Consider the following 21,835-nt stretch of genomic DNA (forward strand, 5'->3'; position numbering starts at 1 on the left):
CACTGCCTTCACTGTGCTGCAGGACTCCACCCGTGCAAATAAAGGCATTCTCCCCCATCCTGAAACTGGCTTTGCGACTTTATCTTTGACAGAGTACATTTTGAACAAATGTTAGATGTTATCAAGTAAAAAGAGTTCTCAAAGAGGCAGTATGAAAGAAAACTGAATGGATATTTGAGAAGATTTGGGGTTGTGCCATGGGAATCCATCTTTAGTGTTGATGAAGAAGAAAAAATGAAGAAAATGGAAGGAGCAATCCTTCTAGTAAGCTTTTGAAGTTAGATATGTGCTTTGAGGATGGAAAAGCTGTGTTTCATTCAGCAGGAAAAGGAGAACTGATGCCAAATGTCCTGTTTGGGGACGGAAAGTACTAGAATCTCGTATGGTCGCTATGCATTGGATGGGACTTCCTCATATCTGGGAACAGGTGTCTGAAATGCTAGAACCATCCTTCTGGCATTTTATGGCACTCACCATGCTCACATGTTTCTGGAATATCATATTATTATTTGCTGCTGTTTATGTGAATGCAAAACCATTGGTTCATTGGAGTGCTTATATCAAAACTTTCTTTTATATACTTATATTGTTATTTTTTAATTTTGAAACATGTTGCAAATGCAAGTTGTGATTGAGTAAACTGTTATGTAAAAAGGACACCATTAGCTTTCTCTCAAGCTGGACATACAGTACACGCCTTTCTCCTAGCATTATAATGAGCAGTCCAATGTTATTATCAGTGATGAAAACTGCAACTAACCTGACCAGAGAAAAATTGTGTCAATTGAAATGAAAATGAAATCTATAGCTGAGTGGAAAACAAAAACCAAACAGAAATCAAAAACCACATACTTGAAAACTAAATGAAATGAAGTTAAAATGGGTGAAAATGAAAACCTGCTGTATCTATTTTAAATACAAAACCAATTGCTGGAAGCCTACTTTTGGCCAATGTTCCTTCTGAGGTGCATGAGTGTTCAGGTGTAATATTAAGTTTCAGTGTACAATGAAATGAGTCAGAGCTGACTGGATTGATTTAATTATTAATGGTTTTGGCTAAAGATTTACAGCCAGATGTCCCTCCTTACACTAACCCTCTCTGTTTATCCTGGCTTGGTTACCAACACCAAGTTGGGCTGAATGTACATGAATATGTATGAGGGAGTGAGGGCCACAGTTACAAGTAGTGTTGGGGTAACAGAAAATATCCCAGTTAGCATAGGTCTACACCAGGGATCTTCTTTAAGTCCATATCTGTTTGATCTGGTTATGAATGTCTTGAGACATGGGATAAATGACCAATCTCCCTGGTGCTTTTTGCTGATGACATTATGTTGTGTATCTCCAGAAAAGAGGAAATGCAGAGGAAATTGGAAGGATGGAGAAGAGCTTAGGAAGACAGAGGATTGAAAATAAATAGGGAGATGACAGAATATATGAGGTTTAATGATGATCAGGATTCAGAAGTTATCCTGCAGGGAGACCTATTTAAAAAGACTGCATACATTTAAATATCTAGGATCAGTGGTAGCCCAAGATAGAGAAGTGGATGCAGAAATAACCTGCAGAGTGTAGTGGGGATGGAACATTTGGAAAAAGGTAACAGGAATAATGTGCGATCAAAGATGAAGGCAAATTGTAAAGGTAAGGTTTTTTAGACATTGGTCAGATTAGCAGTGATGTATGGAACCAAAATATGGACAATAAAGGCAGCACAAGAGAAGAAGTTGGATATGGCAGGATGTTCAGATGGATGTGTGGGGTTACAACAAAGCACAGAATAAGAAATTAGGCATTCATACAAGAACAACTAAAAAGAACATACAACAAAAGTAGGATAGACATCCAAGAAAGTACAATACAGGAAAGAAGGTTGAAATGGTATGGAGATGTGAAGAGGGCAGACAGTGAATATGTGGGCAAAAGGGTGATGGACATGGGAGTACAGCAGAAGAGAAAGCAAGTGAGGCCGAAATGGAGGTGGATGGATAAAGTAAAAGAAGATTTGAAGGAAAAGCATTGGACTGGGAAGGAGGTGCAGGATCAGGCTGTATGGAGAGGTTTGATTAAACACATTGGCCCAACATAGAATGGAAAGAAACAAGAAGAACAAAAAATGAGTCAGGAGATCCTCCTGTCTAAAGTTTACAAAGAAGGAAGTGGCACAATAGTCCAACTCCCGGTAATGAACCAGTTATTAAAACATGGCTTAGAAAGCCCATAGACAGATCCTTTGAATATTGACATTAAAGTGACCCAATTCATTTGTCTTATGATGATCCATCATCAATATTGTACGCACACTGTTTGGTGGTTATTTGCTGTGAAGTAACCTTGGGTTGTGATGCAAAAGTTCAGATCTCAGTGACCAAATGTTTCAATAAGTAACTCTTTTTGAGAGGGGAGCCTTAATGTCTGATCTGAGTTGAAACTGTTGATTCCAAAATTATTCTAAACCCTTAAACAAATAAGGAAACAAGTTCTACATGAGAACAAACTCTAAAATGTTTAAGAGCTAGATTATAGTATGGAGATTAATACAGTTGAATTGTGTGCTACTGTGTATTTTATTCCCTTAGATGAAATAAAGTTAAAAAAGAAAAATATATATTCACTGTCCATTTTCTTAGGTACACCTTGTTAGTACTGGGTTGGACCCCCTTTTGCCTTCAGAACTGCCATAATTTTTCATGCTATTGATTCAACAAGGTGCTGGAACCATTCCTTAGAGATTTTAGTTCATATTAATATGAAAGCATGACACAGTTGCGGCAGATTTGTCGGCTGCACAACCATGATGTGAATCTCCTGTTCCACCACATCCCCAACATGCAGTATTGTATTGAGTTCTGGTGACTGTGGAGGCCATTTGAGTATAATGAACTCATTGTCTTGTTCAAGAAACCTGTTTGAAATGATTTGAGCTTCGTGACATGGTGCATTATCCTGCTGGAAGTAGTCAGCATAAGATGGGTACACTGCGGTCATAAAGGGATGGACATGGTCATCAACAAAACTCCGGTAGGCTGTGTCATTTAAACAATGCTCAGTTGGTACTAAGGAGCCCAAAGTGTGTCAAGAAAAATATCCCAAACACCATCACACCACCACCATCAGCCTAAATCATTGATACAAAGTAGGACAGATCCATGCTTTCATATTGTAGACCTTACCATCTGAATGTCACAGCAGAAACCAAGACTCATCAGACCAGGCAACATTCTTCCAATCTTCTACTGTCCTATTTTGGTGAGCTTGTGCAAATTGTAGACTCAGTTGCCTCTTCTTAGCTGACAGGAGTGGCACCCAGTGTGTTCTCCTGCTGCTGTAGCCCATCGGCTTCAAGTTTTGATGTGTTGTGCATTTAGAGATGCTCTTCTGCATACCTCAGGCTGTAACGAGTGGTTATTTGAGTTACTGTTGCCCTTCTATCAGCTGAAACAAGTCTGGTCATTTTCCTCTGATCTCTGGCATCAACAAGGCATTTTCCCCCCAAGAACTGCTGCTCACTGGATATTTTCCCTTTTTTGGACCATTCTCTGTAAACTCTACAGATATGGTTGTGCGTGGAAATCTCAGTAGATCTGCAGCTTCTGAAATACTCAAATCTGCCCATCTGCACTAACAACCATGCCACGTTCAAAGTAATTTAAATCACCAGTCTTCCCCATCTTTAACAGGTCATCTTGACAATGTCTACATGCCTAAATGCATTGAGTTGCTGCCATGTGATTGAATAATTAGATATTTGCATTAACAAGAAGTTGAACATGTCTACCTAATAAAGTGTATAGTGAGTGTAAAAGACCTATGTTAAAAATAGTTATACTTTATGTAGAACTGCTTTACCCTTATTTATAATATGCACATGCCAATGATTTTTAAGCACAACAGTGTCATACAGAAACCAAGTTGATAACTCTCTGAATGTATGAGGATAAATCAAAAAGACAATTTGAAAATTATGCAATGGGTAGAAGCTGACACAATACAACACATTTGCGATGGCACAGTGTAGCGCTCTGCCATTGGTCTGCCAATGGTGCTTCCATATGAGGAACTCAAAGAATAAAAAGTGGCATCAGGGGTCAGAAGCTAAATATAAATAATGGCTTTTGCTAAATGCTAACAAGAATGTAGATGACCTATTTGACATATCGTATTTATAGAGAGTGGTTCATTAGATGATCATTATAGTAAAAAAACTGAAAATTAATCCACAACCTGCAGTTAAATGGAGAAATAAAATGTGAGAAGGAAGCAAGAAATAAAGTCAGATCTCACACATTTATTAGTGCAGAGGGTTGTGGCTCTTGAAAGTACAAGATTATACAAGATTTCTATAAATCTCACAGAGACTTACCCAAAAGCATAATGTGGCTTGTGAGCCTGCGTAATATTTACAACTACAGCTGCATATGAATTAAACTGTTACCAAAAAATACCATTTTTTGTGCATAATTAAATTGGACTAAGATGTGTTTTCTAGTATTTCAAGGTGAAATCCGAAGTTTATGAAGCTTTACAAATTACTTTTAAATCAGATGTTGGGAAGATAAGAGTAGAAGTATTATGTTAAGATAGTGTTTGTAGTTTTTTAGTCTTTTTCAGTTATTGTCTTTTTATAACTTTCTTCCACATACCTCATTCTTTGTCTTAGTTTTCTGGGATTCTTATCATTTTTCTCCGGTTTGCTGGGGCCTCCAGATTTGACATGAGTTCACTACTTAAAACACCTGTTTTTATAGATAAGCACTGTGGGATCAACTATCTTGTTAGGAACGGTTCTTTGGTGCCTCTTTTATGCAGTCTATTATAAGTTTGTTGAACTTTGGATAATTTTCATTTCATTAGCCTGTTGTTTTGAATTTGGTTTAATTTTGGGTTAATTTACTTATTTAAAAATATTCTTATTAAGGCTAAAAAATAAATACACTTGGCCATTCTGTATATGATATGGGCGCCGCCATTTTTATGCATTCTTTTTGGTCTGGTTGGCAAGCAACCAAAAGTGTATGGCGCAAAACTTCATCAAGTCAATGGTCAATGTCATGCAGTTACTGTTTTTCAGAGTCTGTGGATACAACAAAGACTAGCGTTCTCATCAGTGCTTCAAGCTGAATTTTGGCAATGAATTCTTTTATTAACTGAATATGACTTTTGCCTTTGGTTCTGGTCTGTGAAATTATTTTGGTTTCTGACTCCTCCGATACAATTTTTGTAGTACATTTTTGGATTCACATCACAGGCTTGGTTTATTTCCCAATGCAGTAATCCCTCCTCGATCGTGGGGGTTGCATTCCAGAACCCCCCACGATAGATGAAAATCCGCGAAGTAGAAACCATATGTTTGTATGGTTATTTTTATATATTTTAAGCCCTTATAAACTCTCCCACACTGTTAACATTATTAGAGCCATCTAAACATGAAATAATACCCTCTAGTCAAAAGTTTAAACTGTGCTCCATGACAAGACAGAGATGACAGTTCTTTCTCACAATTAAAAGAATGCAAACATATCTTCCTCTTCAAAGAATGCGTGCCAGGAGCAGAGAATGTCAGAGAGAGAGAGCGAGCGAAAAGCAAACAATCAAAAAATCAATACGTGCTTTTAAGTATGCAGAAGCACCGCGATAAAGCGCCATTTTGTAGAGGAGCGTCCGTATCTTCTAGGCAAACAGCCTCTGTGCAAACAGCACCTCTGCTCACACCCCCTCCGTCAGGCAGAGAGAGTAAGAGAGACAGAGAAAAGCAAACAATCAAGCACCGCGTGGGAAGCATATCATATATCATTGAGGAGTTTTATTTAATATGTAATACGTGCTCTGATTGGGTAGCCATCTGCCAATAGCGTCCCTTGTATGAAATCAACTGGGCAAACCAACTGAGGAAGCATGTACTTTAAATTAAAAGACTCATTGTCCGCAGAAATCCGCGAACCAGCAAAAAATCGGTGATATATATTTAGATATGCTTACATTTAAAATCTGCGATGGAGTGAAGCCGCGAAAGTCGAAGCGCGATATAGCGAGGGATCACTGTATTAACTTTTATTTGTTAATAAAGCCACAATCCATTGATTCCACTTCTATTTATATACTGCTGCAGCCAAGAAGATTATTGTTGAGTTTATTGGAATTGGCTTTGTTTTTTTACCTGAATTGTCTTTTTCTTTTGTATTTTGTATTTCTTTTATATATGTTTTTAGTGTTTCTTTTAGAATTTTGTAATTTTTTCTTTAGATTTTGTAGTTCTCTTGGAGTTTAGGAAAAGCTTTATCTAATTATTAAATTGGCTTTGCTCGCCAACCCCTTCCCCCACCATCTGCGCTTCAGGCTGTTGTGAAGCAGGGGTCTGGATGCACCCCAAGGAGACGCAGCCACTCCTCCGAAACCCCTCTTAAATATTGATACAATGGGAAGCAAAAACATTTATTTTAACTCCTCTTTGCTTGATCAGATGCAGGCTTGTTGCTGCTGCCATGCCGTGTGATCCCCCCCCGTCCCGCCCCGCCATTGCCATGCACCGTTGTGAAGAGTGTGGCTGAGTGCACACCAAGGTGACGCGCTCGCTCCTCTGAAACTCCTCTTAAATGGTGATACATTGGGAAACAAGTAACAGTTGTTTTTTTTACCTCCTCTTTGCTTGATCAGCTGTTGGCTTGCTGCTGCTTCAATTCTGCATGACTGGCATTGCAGGCGGTACTTCGAACATTTAAAAGCTTGTACAGCACCTGTCCTTTTGTCCTCAAACACTATGCAATCTCTTTTCGCTTTTCCGTTATTTCAGCAAGTATTATTTCCCGTTTGTTTGTACTAAGGTGATCTTTTCACTCATTTTTTTAAGACTTTCGAATTTTCCTACTTCCATTATCTCAAACCTGCTCTGCATGTGTATCACGGGACTTACTTACAAAGGTTGTAAGTATGATGTGACGTGCCTGTCTAACAGGATGTGAAAGTCTCTCTGTCTTTAAATTAAAAAGTAATAGTTTTGTGTTTAGGTGTTTGAGTGATTTTGGGCTATAATCATAATACTCTATAAGAATAGTAGTAAATAAATACTGGGCTCTAGTCAATGAGAGTGGCACTAAGTCGAGTCTTTTGCTAGGCTTCACATCTTTCGAAGAGAAAAATCAAACATTAGACAAACAGACAAACATTAAGCAATATCAAGAAAAGCTGAATCTTTGAATTAAGAATAGTGTAAGGAAGGCTGTGGTTTATTTTAATGGTACTAACACAAGCTAGATGAGATAAGCAAAAACTAGATCAACCAAAAAAATTTATGTGGTTGGTTTCATTAAAATTACACTGGCATTCAAAGGTCTTTGAAAATGTCAATCATAAAGTATCAAAACTGAGAGTCGAGTGTGGGCAATTTACACATTTTCAATGTTGGTATACTGAAAGCAGTTTCTAAGTTTTCCAATTTGTTAAATAAATCTAACATGGAATTTTCAGCTGAAATGTAACTTAAGAGGAACCTAACATTATATGAATCAAAGCAGTAGACAGTAGTTATAAACTGCTCTGTCCAGATTACTATGCTATGTACTGTAGCTTACGACCAAGTATGATTTTAGGGACAGCAGAGCAGATGATCATGAATTAGAGTTTTACTTTGTGCATAAAAAGCCATAACTAGATTAGTAGTTAAGTAGTAGTTCAGTATATCAGTAGTTAACACACTCAGTGAGACTGTTACCTATTTGGCACCATCAATAGTTTGCATTTTTACATTTTCAGGGTATTCAACATAAATAGATATTAGAATTTTAAAACCCTCAGCTGAAGCCTGGTCCTGGATTTTATTAGCAGCAAACACCACAAAACTCTTCAGAATTTGTGGTTTAAAGGTAGATTTAGTAAGGTTGCCTCCAGCTTTTGGTGATGATCTAACCTAAGAAGGTTGAAACTGCCTGCCTAGCTTTGTTTTTTATTTCCAGAAATACAATTTCACAACTTTAATACTAAGCTAATTCCATTAGGAAACATTGAAAATGCCAAAGTTTTGTACTCTACCTTTAACAAAATGTAAAGAAAAAAAATGAAATGAAAAGTTTAAAAACATAACTTTCTCCTAAAAAATGGCTTATTTGCTTCAGCAGTAGACTCCCATGAGGGTGTTTCCTAAAGAGATCAAAGTTTGGACACCATGTGATGATGGAGGCCATTTTGTCACAGGTCATTTGGCAAGTATGCAATATCCCAGAAATTAATCTTACAAAATGGTAGCCTAAAGGGTCATAACCAGCTTTCTGCAATTCTTAACTTTTAAATAATTATCTTTGACATGAAAGGAAGAATTCCAAATTCCAACTCTCCAAGGCCTTACGTTTAGTGGGGGGACAGTCGTCACTGGCATACTTGGAAGAACATCATTCAATTTCTCCAAGACTGCACTTCTTTTGTGAGATTGTTGAATGCTGTCCCTATTCCATTCCAAAAAGGCTTGGTTGGTAATCAATCAAAAAGTGACAATAGCTAGTGTTATTTTCTGAAAGCATGTGTGTTCCTTTTTATCTAATCTGACTGCCATGATTTTATGTGGATTGTAAGTGTGTTGTGTCAGCTGCATTAGTTTGTGTGCCTTCAGCATACATTTTGTACCCGACATTGTGTTGTGCTATCTACTGCTCCTTAACTATTTACTTAATGGGAATTTACAGAATTAAATTTAGCAAACCATTAAATCTATTAACTGTAATGTAAATCTCTGTTGTTGCGATGCAAGCTTAAGTATTGGAAGCCAAAGCTCTTGGCATACCAGTTTCCATAATCAAGCAGTGCATGATGTTTTTCGAGCCGCTGTCACCCCTCTTTGTAACGTCGACCTTTGTTTTCACTCTCACAACAGACTGTGGCTCTGCTCATGAGATAAAAGTGGCCTTATTCCCATCCTTTAGCCATCAGAACTTAATTCTGTTTTGTAATTTCCTGCTAAGTGCTTTACTCTCAGTGCTTAAATTGCTCGCTTTTCTGCAATTATCTTAAACATTTAAATTTATTTTTAATGCATTTTCCAATGAGGGCTTGATTCCAGGAGATGTTATTTTCACTTGTATTCATTTTCCTGCCAGTGTATAATTGTTCCACACATTACTACCAAGCTTCATCATTGTAGAGCACATTTCTGAAATACTTCTTAACATTTTTTTCTTTTTTTACTGTTAATATTTCAAAATAAAGTAACTGCAGTATTGACACATATGCAGAGATGTGAGATCTGACAGATATCCAGAAGTGAAATTTAAAGACAGAAACTTTGAGGGTTTTATTGATGATTTCTTTAAACATTGAATGCTGTTTGTAGATAACATGCCAGGCACTTTTGTTAGAACTATTTTCATATTTAAGTTATCCACTCATATTTTTTTTTTATTAAAGAGGATTTTCCATTACAAAGTTGCTGGTTGTGGAGCTCCAATATTGCATTATGAACAACTAAACAAGCCATATTAGGGTGTAATTATTATCATTGTAATAGAAATCATTGTTCTTGTTTTGTTTTTTTAATATAAAAGCTCAATGAAGTAAAAGAGACACTAAAATATGATTTATTTTTGTTCAGCCATACTGTTGCTTTATTGACAACATACTGAACTACTGGTCAACAAGGATTTGAGCATCTATGCTGGTCAGCTGGGCCTCCCCTTGTGATAATAGGTGTTGGCCTCTTGCTATGTTAGAAAACCAGCTCTGTGGATTCAGAGTGAAAGAAGCGACATTGGCATTGTCGTAACACATTTTATGGTTACATTGGAATGAATGATCTGCACAGCAGAGTAGAAGAACCTATGGGAGAAACACAGTTAAGGGCTAGAACATTAGCTGAAATAAAATGAGAACTTTATTGTCGTGTATGGAACATACTGAAATAAATAAATGCACAAAATAGTTATAAAGCAAAAAAAAAAAAAATACAGAAAACACTACATTTAGCAACAATTTCCAAAATCCATAAAAATCCGAAACAGTGCAAAAACAAAATAGATCAGAGCATAAAAGGTTTTCACTTAGGCTGCATTCAAACTGTAGCTGAAAGTGGTTCATTTCCAATTTTTGGCTCATGTTCGATTTTTTTTGGTTTTTTTTTTCACTGTTCAAAATATCCATATTGGAGTTACTGAATATGTCCAGCATATGCAAAATTTATAAAAAAGGGGTCTGCCATAAGGAATAGCAACATTGTGTTTTCTGTCATACTGAAAGTTGTTTTCAATGCAGGAAGTCTACAAGTTTATTGACTTAAGTGGGAAATGAAGAGAAATAAAAAATGAAAAATTGCATCTGTTGCTTTAAGTGAAATTACCACTGCTATATATGTATGATAGATAGATAGATAGATAGATAGATAGATAGATAGATAGATAGATAGATACTTTCCCAAAGGGAAATTCACATACTCCAGCAGGAACATACAGATAAAAAACAATATTAAATAAAAGAGTTATAATAATGCAGGTATAACAGACAATAACTTTGTATAATGTTAATGTTTACCCCCTCGGGAGGAACTGAAGAGTCACATAGTGTGGGGGAGGAATGATCTCCTCAGTCTGTCAGTGGAGCAGGACAGTGACAGCAGTCTGCCGCTGAAGCTGCTCCTCTGCCTGGAGATGATAGTGGATTCTCCATGATTGACAGGAGCCTACTCAGTGCCCGTCGTTCTGCCATGGATGTCAAGCTGTCCAGCTGTATGCCTACAATAGAGCCTGCCTTCCTCCAGTTTGTCCAGGCTGATGTAAAGAGGAGAAAAGACTATGTCAAATGGTTGGGGAACCACCCTGATGACTCGGTATAATTAGAGTAGTTAAAAGCACAAAAAATAAACACAAGTTGCGGATGAGTCTTTTCAGATGAGAGCTAAAATAATGGCCAGATTTCTGTTAATATGGGTTCCAGGCATCAAGAAATGGGTCCAGCAGAGTGGACAACGCAAGTGAGGGAGGAAGACAGAAGGGGTTAGAACACAGTGCCAACCCAGATGTGGAATTGTTTAATACAAAACAGTGTTTTGACAATTTGGGAAAGTCAAGGGGGTATTTGTTTGCTCATGACACCATTTGTCTTCATAACTCTCTTGAAAAAAATATGCACATTCAGTTGCACCATTTCTGTCAGAAAACACATACCATTTGGACTGTACTGGTTTGAAATAGATGCCCCAATGGCTTATTAAGTCCACCTCCTTGCTTTCCTTCAGATGGCATGCTGAGTTGGTACCGTTATCCATTTGGATTTTTAAGATAGCAATTTGAAGAAAGTCACATAGGCATTGACATAAAATTAGTTGGGGAATGTAAGTTCACACAGAATTTTGATTTAGGCAGCATAAGATGGTGGTCTAAAGCTGCATTCACATCCTCTCTGACTATTCGGAGCTTTGAGTCGTGATGTTTCACCTTCCCACTTTAGTACATTCATTTGGTTTTCCAGTTGGACTATTCAGAAGAATAAAAGATCATTACTGATTTGTTACTTGGCCTCCCAAAAAGACAGGCAGCATTTTTGTGGCAATAAAGAGCCAGTTTGCACCAAATGCATTTTGACCATAAAATAGCATTTTGGCCCGGCTAGGTTATGTTTTGTTTTAAACAATTGGCTAAGGTGAAGGGACAGCATTATGTCACAACACAGATAATGTGGGTAGCTTTATTTTGTCCAAATTTTCTAAGTTGTAATCCCAAGTCTGTCAAGTGATCATGTGGTGCTTCCTCTCAACAACTCAAATTTACTGTCTGTGCAACTGCATGTGAGCACAGCATAATTCTAATCTAAAAATGTGCTTTTTGCTATTCACACCCCTCTAAAAAGGCTGAATCTGGTTCATATCAGTAAAAAAATAACAATTGAACTGCAGGGTGAACATAGCCAAAAACCCCAGTCAGCTCTGACTGAGGGACATACTTTTAATTTATAACCCTAATCCTCAGTCATGTGACTGCTGTGTAATAACAGCCAGTAAGAAAAATCAGTTAGATGGGCAGACAAAAATCAACAGAGTGTGGTTAGGGCAGGTGGCAAAAGGGAAGCAGAAGAGTCCTTTTTTGTTATAAGAAGGCAGCCAAAAGTTCGCTGTAAGCCATTTTGGTTTATGTGAAAGACTTTCACTGAAAGATGATGTGACAAATTTCTATTCTGAAAAACTGAGCCATATTATAACCTAATCATGTCTGTAATCAGAAGTCATTATCTATGGTGGTATTTGTTTTGGTTTGTTTTTTTTTTTTTCTTTGTGCTACTTCAGCTCAACATTATCATGAGACATACCCTTGTTGCTTGTGAAGGGCCATCTTTTATAGCTATAGTGTGCTGACATCATGCCTCTCATCCCTGCCAGCTCTCCTGACTAGATAAGGCACCATTGATATCAATAGCATGGAGACACCAATGTAGAATAAAGACAAAAATCAAAAGCAAACAACACAGTTAAAATTCAAAGAATAAACTAAAATCAATTACCGGTAGGACATTAAAAAAATAAGCAGTAAAAATAAAAAAAAAAAACTCAAATCAGAACACCCCACATTGAAACACCTAAAACTGTAATCTGCCTATGGCTCATGTGATAAAAATATATGCAACATATGCTGATCTCAAAGGGTTCTGCTTGTAAATACCACTATATTCTCATTTAATAATAAAAAAATTAATTACTTTTCTGAGAAGGTATGTATCGACCGTAACAATCAGAACTACTTCATTACTAATTTTAAGCATGGCGTTAGATCCAACATGGATTTGAAACTGCTTTTCTTTCCCATGGACCAGGAAAACTTGACAATGCGAAGGAAACCATGAATTTATTTTATTTATTTATAAACCAATTTAAAACCAACATCAAGGCTGACCAAAGTGCTATACAATAAAAAAAAATGAAAACCCAACATATCAGACACACAAAACCGAATTGTAAATGAAACAGAAACACATAAGAACTAAAAAGATTCTTAATAAAAAGTATACAGATAGCCAACATATCATACTGGGTTAAAAGCCACAGAGTAAAAATGTGTTTTTAAATAGGATTTAAAGACAGCTAGCGAAAGAGCCTGCCTAACTTGCAACAGCAAATCGTTCCTAGAGTTTTGGGGCTGCAACTGAAAAAGCTCGATCATCTCGGAGTTTGCATTGTGCCTTGGGAACACGTAAAAGCATCTGGTCTGCTGACCTGTGAGAGCGAGATGGTGTGTAAGGGTGCAGCAGTTCCGACAAAAAAAGTGGGGCACCACCACTAAAAGATTTAAAAACAAACACAAGGATCTCAAGATGGATTCGAAAAAGAATTGGAAGCCAGTGAAGGGAAAACAAAATTGGGGTAACATGCTCATGCTTTCTTGTGCCAGTTAAAAACCGAGCAGTGGCATTTTGCACCAGCTGTAGGCGAGCAATGGAGGCCTGGCTGATTCCAAAAAGAAGCACATTGCAGTAATCTAGACGAGATGAATTTAGAGTTAACAAAAATGTCTGTCTTCTAGAGAACATCAGGCTCTCTGCCTTTGAATTGAGTTGAAAATGGTCCACCAGCATCACAATAGCCTTAAACATTCCTGTAAATCTCCTAAACAATGAAATTAGTAGATCAAGTTACATTTTAGAATTACCAACTCAATGCTTAGAATCAACCTAATAGAAATTAAATGGACTGTTATTAATACTAGAAACTGAATCTGGAAAAGATGAAGCCGTTTTGAACAAAAATGTATTTGTCAGAAATTCCATCCAGTTCAACTTATTTTTGTATGCTGCAGGCACAGAGTGCACTAACAAGTTCACAGAAAAATGCAATTACAAACTTTAAAAAGGACTAATTACATAACGAGTACACATAAATACTGTTTTACTTAAATAGACAGAAAACTAAAGATGTTTAAAGCTGAATATCATAAATGGAACCTAACAATACTTATCCATTAAATAACTGTTGAACTAACTATGTGTTTCCAGAGAGACCTAAAATGAAACGTTTGATTTCTTTCATAACTGGTAAATGAGCGCAGCCACATGCTTTATTAAAAAATTCACTAATGCTAGCAGAGTTAACGAAACATGCATTATTTAAAGAATAACTATGTGTTGCATTTGTATAGTTGTCATTTTTATGAGTTATCGCCATTAAATATTGTAGTTCATATTAATGATTTTTCTAATAACACTGGTTTGCAAAAATAAATAAATAAATTAATTCACTCCTGCCAAATTGTAGGCGCATTTTTCTGGCAACAGATTTTTACTCTACTACATCCAGTTTTTGAGAGATGAAGGATTAAAATGAAATAACACTGTTTTAGAGGAAAAAGGTAATATATTTTCAAATTAATTATTTTAACTGAAAATATACTGTACATCACACATATAATTGTTCTAAATATATAATTATTACTTCTGAAAAGTATTTTTTTCTTATAATTCTCAGAAGGTAGAAGAATTCTGTTTTCATTCCATATTCCATTATCAAAAATCTTTAAAAGATGTAACTGTTGTCTCAATACAGGAAGGTGTGAATTCCTTTACTATTTGCTTACCTGTTACCTGGTCAAGACAACCCGACCATACATTTTTTCCTGTAAACACCATTTAAACAACAACTTCTTTTGTTCTGGACAATAAAAAGGTTTCTCTCCAACTTTCTAAATATAAATTCCTAGCTATGAGTATTTTAACGAAAAAAGAAGAGAGAAAAAAATACTGATTGAGAACAAATGCTTTTTTCAGTTCAGAATAACTTCAAATATTATTCTAAGCAAAGGTAATTTATTTTTTAAAAATTAACAATTTTTTTTTTTTAAAAAAAAAGGCATTTTTCACTAAATTCAAAATTTTGTTTAAAACAGTTTTTGTACTGAAATTCCAATTTCAGGAATGGGTTCAAAACACCTCAATCTATAAAGTACAATGATCTGTTTGTGCAGGAGGATTCTGGTGCAGACCAGTTTGGAAAAAATGAACTTTCATATACAGTTAGGTCCATAAATATTTGGACAGAGACAACTTTTTTCTAATTTTGGTTCTGTACATTACCACAATGAATTTTAAATGAAACAACTCAGATGCAGTTGAAGTGCAGACTTTTAGTTTTAATTCAGTGGGTTGAACAAAAAGATTGCATAAAAATGTGAGGCAACGAAAGCATTTTTTAACACAATCCCTTCATTTCAGGGGCTCAAAAGTAATTGGACAAATTAAATAACTGGAAAAAAAATGTTCATTTCTAATACTTGGTTGAAAACCCTTTGCTGGCAAAGACAGCCTGAAGTCTTGAACTCATGGACATCACCAGATGCTGGGTTTCCTCCTTTTTAATACTCTGCCAGGCCTTTACTGCAAGTGGCTTTCAGTTGCTGTTTGTTTGTGGACCTTTCTGTCCGAAGTTTAATCTTCAACAAGTGAAATGCATGCTCAATTGGGTTAAGATCAGGTGACTGACTTGGTCATTCAAGAATTTTCCACTTCTTTGCTTTAATAAACTCCTGGGTTGCTTTGGCTGTATGTTTTGGGTCATTGTCCATCTGTATCATGAAACGCACCCCAATCAATTTGACTGCATTTTGCTGGATTTGAGCAGACAATATGTCTCTGAACATCTTAGAATTAATTCGGCTGCTTCTGTCCTGTGTCACATCATCAATAAACACTAGTGTCCCAGTGCCACTGGCAGCCATGCACTCCCAAGCCATCACACTGCCTCCACCGTGTTTTACAGATGATGTGGTATGCTTTGGATAATGAGCTATTCCACGCCTTCTCCATACTTTTTTCTTGCCATCATTCTAGTACAGATTGATCTTGGTTTCATCTGTCCAAAGAATGTTTTTCCAGAACTCTGCTGGCTTTTTTAGATGTTCTTTAGCAAAGTCCAATCTAGCCTTTCTATTCTTGAGGCTTATGAGTGGCTTGCATCTTGCAGTGCACCCTCTGTATATGCTTTCATGCAGTCTTCTCTTTATGGTAGACCTGGATATCGATACGCCTACCCCCTGGAGAGTTTTGTTCACTTGGTTGGCTGTTGTGAAGGGGTTTCTCTTCACCATGGAAATGATTCTGCCATCATCCACCACTGTTGTCTTCCATGGACGTCCAGATCTTTTTGCGTTGCTGAGTTCACCAGTGCTTGCTTTCTTTCTCAGGACGTACCAAACTGTAGATTTTGCCACTCGTAATATTGTAGCAATTTCTCGGATGGGTTTTTTTTTGTTTTCGCAGCTTAAGGATGGCTTCTTTCACCTGCATGGAGAGATCCTTTGACTGCATGTTGTCTGTTCACAGTAAAATCTTCCACATGCAAGCACCACACCTCAAATCAACTCCAGGCCTTTTATCTGCTTAATTGATAATGACATAACGACGGACTTGCCCACACCTGCACATGAAATAGCCTTTAAGTCAATTGTCCAATTACTTTTGAGCCCCTGAAATGAAGGGATTATGTTAAAAAATGCTTTAGTTGCCTCACATTTTTATGCAATCTTTTTGTTCAACCCACTGAATTAAAACTGAAAGTCTGCACTTCAACAGCATCTGAGTTGTTTCATTTAAAATTCATTGTGGTGAATTAATTAGGAAAAAGTTGTTTCTGTCCAAATATTTATGGACCTAACTCTATGTAAGCAGTAACCTCTTATTGGTCTTAAACTGTTTCTGAAGGTTTCCAGAATTTCAGCTGTTAGTGCTTATTTACTTAAAAACTCATTATTGTTAGCTTTTCTCTGTCTTTCTTTCTTACTCTTTTTTCCATCTCTTTTCAAATTTTACTTACTCAGGATTGTAGTTTTTCAGTGGATTCTTCCTCTCTGGGCTGAATCTATTCAATAGACTAGAGTCAACCAGCACAGGGCACCAAGAAAAGCAATAAAAATACAAAAATATGAAAAAATAAGGAACATCCCATGTTAATGATTTTCTAAATTGTCAAAATGTCAGCATGAGCAAGCAGTCCAGCAGCTGAAACAAGAACTTTGTACTCTTCAGCCTCAATTAAACGCACGCTGAGATAATGTATCACCTACTGTATATTGGCAATCAGAACATTTCAGATTGTAGACACTTACACACTTGGGCATTGAGAAATGTCAACATGGAAGGATTCTTTTGTAAAACTGTGTCATTGACATATACATCTGTGTGCTCCAGCTAACTTTTCTGCATTGCTATTTTAGATCTTCTGCAGCTGGCCTTCTTTCTGTTCCAAAACCCAGTTACAATATTCCAGGCAAATGCTCATTCAGGTTTGTGGTTCCTACTCACTAGAACCTTTGTTTGAACTCTGGTAGTAAAGGCTCCATTTCTCTCAGAGTTCAGAGAAAAGCCAAGCAAAATGACACTTTTTATTGGCTAACTAAAAAGATTACAATATGCAAGGTTTTGAGGCAACTCAGGCCCCTTCTTCAGGCAAGATGTAAACAGATATACAATGAAGAGCCATCTCTTCAGCTGACCTTTTTAAATGCCATCTCCTCATCCCTTCACTGGTGTTGCTGGGTGCGGTGATGGGAGTGGGGGTGTGGTGGCAAATATAGTAATACTTCTGCAAACTTTCCTCACAATTGCTATTAGTGTTGCTAGCTGTGAGAGACGTTTCTCCAAACTGAAACTTATAAAAAATTATTCAATATCTTCAATGACTATTTTGTGTTTAAGAAACTTTGCCATACTTTCCATAGAACAGCAACTGAAAAATGTCAGCGACGATTTTGCCAACAGAAAAGTAGCACTGTAGATTGTAGATTGTAACTAAATTGTAATTAATTATTAAAAATGTAGTTAAAAATTTCAGCGTTTTCATTTTTTGTATGATATGTGTTATGTTTTATTTTGTAACTGAGGGAGGATACAGGAAACTCAAAAATCACCCTGGGTGACAAAAACTCTAGCTACACCACTGTGCCCCTTTTCACTGCTATAGTAAAGACAGCCCCTTAGTGTACACTGATCTGTAGTGTACACCAAATGTAAATAATAACTCTATCGAAAGTAGACCAGTTTTGCCTTGGTTTTGTCGTGCATCCTTTTTTTGTAGCTTTATAATACAACCATATTTGATTTTCTAGTACCTATTTGGAGGGGACTGGAATACGTTTGCATTAATTTTTTATTGTATTGGTTTGTTGTTAATTTGATACCTTATCATCTGCTCTCAAAATCATTTTGTGTTGGTTCTTGCTGTCAATATAATTGATTGATAAATATAAATATTACACTACTTTGAGTTGGAGAGCATATCACACTTTACGACTGCAGTTAAGGATGTGAGATTGCCTGACTAGGAATTTGAGGGGATGACAGATGACATGACTTCCTCACGACTTCTCGGCACAGTGTCAGTTTTCCTGTTGCACTACCAAAGTATTATAAGGTTAATGCCTTTTTGCAGCCAATCAACATGGAGCAGGTTTTCTTTATTAAAAAGATGAGGCTCAAATAGACATCTTGGTTCAAAAAATTACACAAGTCTCTACTACTGTTTTAGCATAGTCCAGAACATCCATTTTCCTTCATTTCTTGATTCTGACATTGCTCTTCTCTGTTCTTCTACTGTTTTTAGTGTAGATTTTATTGGCCTCTTCTGTGTTTGTAGGCATTGTATGCATTGTACTTTCAACTGAGTGCTCATTGGCTATCAACCTTTGCACACACAGACACCCCTCCACACATCTTGGACCTGATTATGTTGTGGCAAGTCACTATTTTAGAGTCACTGTTGATGTCAGACAACACGAGTGGTGGTCACAGGTATGCCGTGACTGTCCACAACTCGCCAAGAATATCGCTGTAAAAGTCATGCTGTGTGATAAGGCTTTAAATAAATTAATTTCTCTGTTTTCCTAAGAATATCTTAATTAGTTTTTTTTTGTTAACCTTTCTTTGTTGCTTCTCTCCTTGTGGTACAATTTTAGTATATTCTCAGATATATCTTATATTCCAGTGCAATTAAGAATTTAGTATTATATAGAGTCCTATCTTCAGTACAAATGGGTGAGCCTGTGTGAAGGGGTTTCCTGTATGTGGACTTATTTCATTATTCATTATTATAAGTTATTTATTTTAATAATTAAGCAAAAAATGGATCTGCTTTACACATTGTAAGCATATGACTGTATGACTTAAAGTGTGGATTATGTTGCACAAGTAACATAAAACATTTTTTATAGTGTTTGTTGTTGGCTGGCATTGGTCACCATTGTGTCATGGCCTATCAAAAACTTACAGTATATTTGTTCTCCAAGAAAACATGACATTAAATGTTTTTCAGCCATCACTACAAGCTACATGGGATATGTAACACGTGAAAAATATATATAATATTTGTGTGGTGTATTCCTTTAAGTATGGTAAGCTAAAGGAGATATTGAACATGTTTAATTAAGGCAAAGGTACAGTATGCCTAAAAGTTCTGAATTGCATATACATACTGAACAGGTAATATTGCAACATTTCTTAGGTGATGTATTGTTTACTAAATATATTCTTCCACTACTTACTATCTAAAGCTTCCCTAGTGTGTGGGTGTGTAAGACTAAAATTATTTCAAGTGCATCTTTTTCCCTTTCTAATCTAGCAATCTATCTTCTCTGAGCATGTGTGTGGCACTTCACATTCTCCCACGTCTTCTGCTGCATTGAATGAGAGGGATCCCCAATCCACTCAGGTTTCATTTCAAAAATCAAGCAAATTTGTACTTCGCTTTTAGAGAGCATTAAATGGAGTGTTTCTCACTCAACCTTCTCTAATTGTATGTGCCTTTCGCAAGTACACCAAAAATCTAATGGATCACAATTCATTCAATACAGACAACATTTAAAACTAAATCATGCATTTCTCCATTCTTTAAAGTATTCACCATCAAGTCTATGACTCAAACTTGGATCCATAATCCTTAGGGGTTTATATACACGGAACACTTTCATGGCATTCGACCACCTATGTGAAAAATTAAACACACCATAGCTCACCGCAGGAAACAGTTTTCATTGCTTATATTTTAGAAATGACCACAGTTTCTAAAGCTTCTTTCTTTTGTCTACTTTAACTGCTTTACTGTTATTCAATCTTACAGTTAAAGGAGAGCTTTATGAATTTTATTACTGCATATAAAATATCTCACTCTTAGAGCCCTTGTACCACGGTTGGGAATAAGGCCTTTCACTTACAGTCACAGACATGGAAAGCCATGGCCCAAAGAATATGTTCCTACGTTACTGTTATCTAAATTATATGTTTTAAACACCTTTCTAAAAATTCACTCAGGATTAGATTCAGCTTGTGAAAAATGTTACCAGGCTCCCTTCTCTGCTGGCCACATTTTAAGTTTATTTTTAACTAAGGCTCAGCAGAATATCTGTTTTCTCAATACAGTGAGACATCTTATACAATCTGGTTGCCCGACAACCTCTCATTGATCTCCCGCATGTTACAATCCTCCTGAATATTTATTCTTATGTAGTTACCGTTGTTGCATTAGTAACTTGCCTCCTAATCCCAATTATTTGGAACAACCTTACAGTTTTTTCTTTACAATGACATAGGCTTGCTGAATTTGAATAAATATAGAGCGCAACTCTAGCAGCTTTAAAAAATATATCAGCCTGTCCTAGATATACTGTACATATTCTTTTTTAACCACAAGAGCAATCTTAGATCTTTGTGTCCTATTATGTTATTTCTGGGAAAGAGAGGTATGGAAATAATTGGAAATATGAAACTGGGGATACATAAGCATAGTGTTGAATGCTATGCAAATTATCCAATTAATGTTATTACTTTTTAAAACAATAAAATGATTATAATAAAGAAAAGAGATAGAACTTTGCTTAGCATTGGAATGCTTTTCATTAATAGAAAACAATTAAACTGCCATTCAAATGAATCAAGAAAAGTATGACCCTAAAAGAAAAGAGTTACAAGGTGTCTTTTACATTCTGCTCTGTTTCTATTTTTGTCTCTTGAAATAAAAATGACAGTTGAAAATCTGTGCATTGAATATATTCAATGGTGAAGATATCTGTGCAGAATAGTAGAACAGACTGTAAAATTACAAGCTACAGTGGACAAAACATAGGTTTTACATTTTAATTCTGGTCCACTGTGGTAACAGCATTCATTTTTTGGTATGATAGTATCTATCTAGTGTATCAGCACATCTTTTGTTGCCTACAGTTTATTATGTGCCAAAACAGCAAAGTCTGTTCTCCCTGTGCACATTTAATTTGCTGAATGTATAAAACTCAGCACAACCTTTTTCTTCTTGAGTCATTTCATTGTGACATCAGCTTTTATCTTTGCTACTTTCAACACTCTTAAGTAAACACTAGGGTTTTGAACATTAGAATAATTTGACGATGTTCAATGTTACAATTCTTGTAACTTCCCCAAAATAACAGTGAGTCAAAATTTGAAGGTTCCCTTCCCTACTGTCTACTACACTACTGTGGAATTTATTACACGTGACTATGGCTGTCTGTGTGAAGAAAAGCTTTCTAATGTTTGTGTGAAGTTTGATCTTAACAAATTTTCATATGTGTTCCTGCGTTCTTTTTGAAGAATTCATTTTAAAATAGCAGCTGATACCCACTGTAGTAATCGCCCTCATAATATTACTTCAATGATATCACCTCTTCCACATCTTTTTGCTTTAAACAAAAAAGGTTTGGCTCCTTCAGTCTTTCCACATTAGCCTTGTTTCTCTCCTCAACATGGAGAACAAAACTTCACATAGCACTCCAGGGGGGACCAAGCTAGTGTATTCTATACCTTAACTAGAACTTCCCTTGTCTTGTACTCTACATGTTAGACTATATAATTTTATTATATAGTAATATCCTGTTAGCCTTCT

The 21,835-nt window shown here is 36.3% G+C and overlaps 1 protein-coding gene across 1 annotated transcript in view; it reads left to right on the forward strand.

Annotated features, from left to right (window-relative positions):
• The window catches only part of LOC120539480 (docking protein 2), a 125,187-nt gene that overhangs the window by 62,878 nt on the left and 40,474 nt on the right, over positions 1-21,835 (forward strand). The gene's annotated exons all lie outside the window — the stretch shown is intronic.

The sequence above is a fragment of the Polypterus senegalus genome, chromosome 11 (genome assembly GCF_016835505.1).
Source record: "Polypterus senegalus isolate Bchr_013 chromosome 11, ASM1683550v1, whole genome shotgun sequence".
NCBI classification, from domain to species: domain Eukaryota; kingdom Metazoa; phylum Chordata; class Cladistia; order Polypteriformes; family Polypteridae; genus Polypterus; species Polypterus senegalus.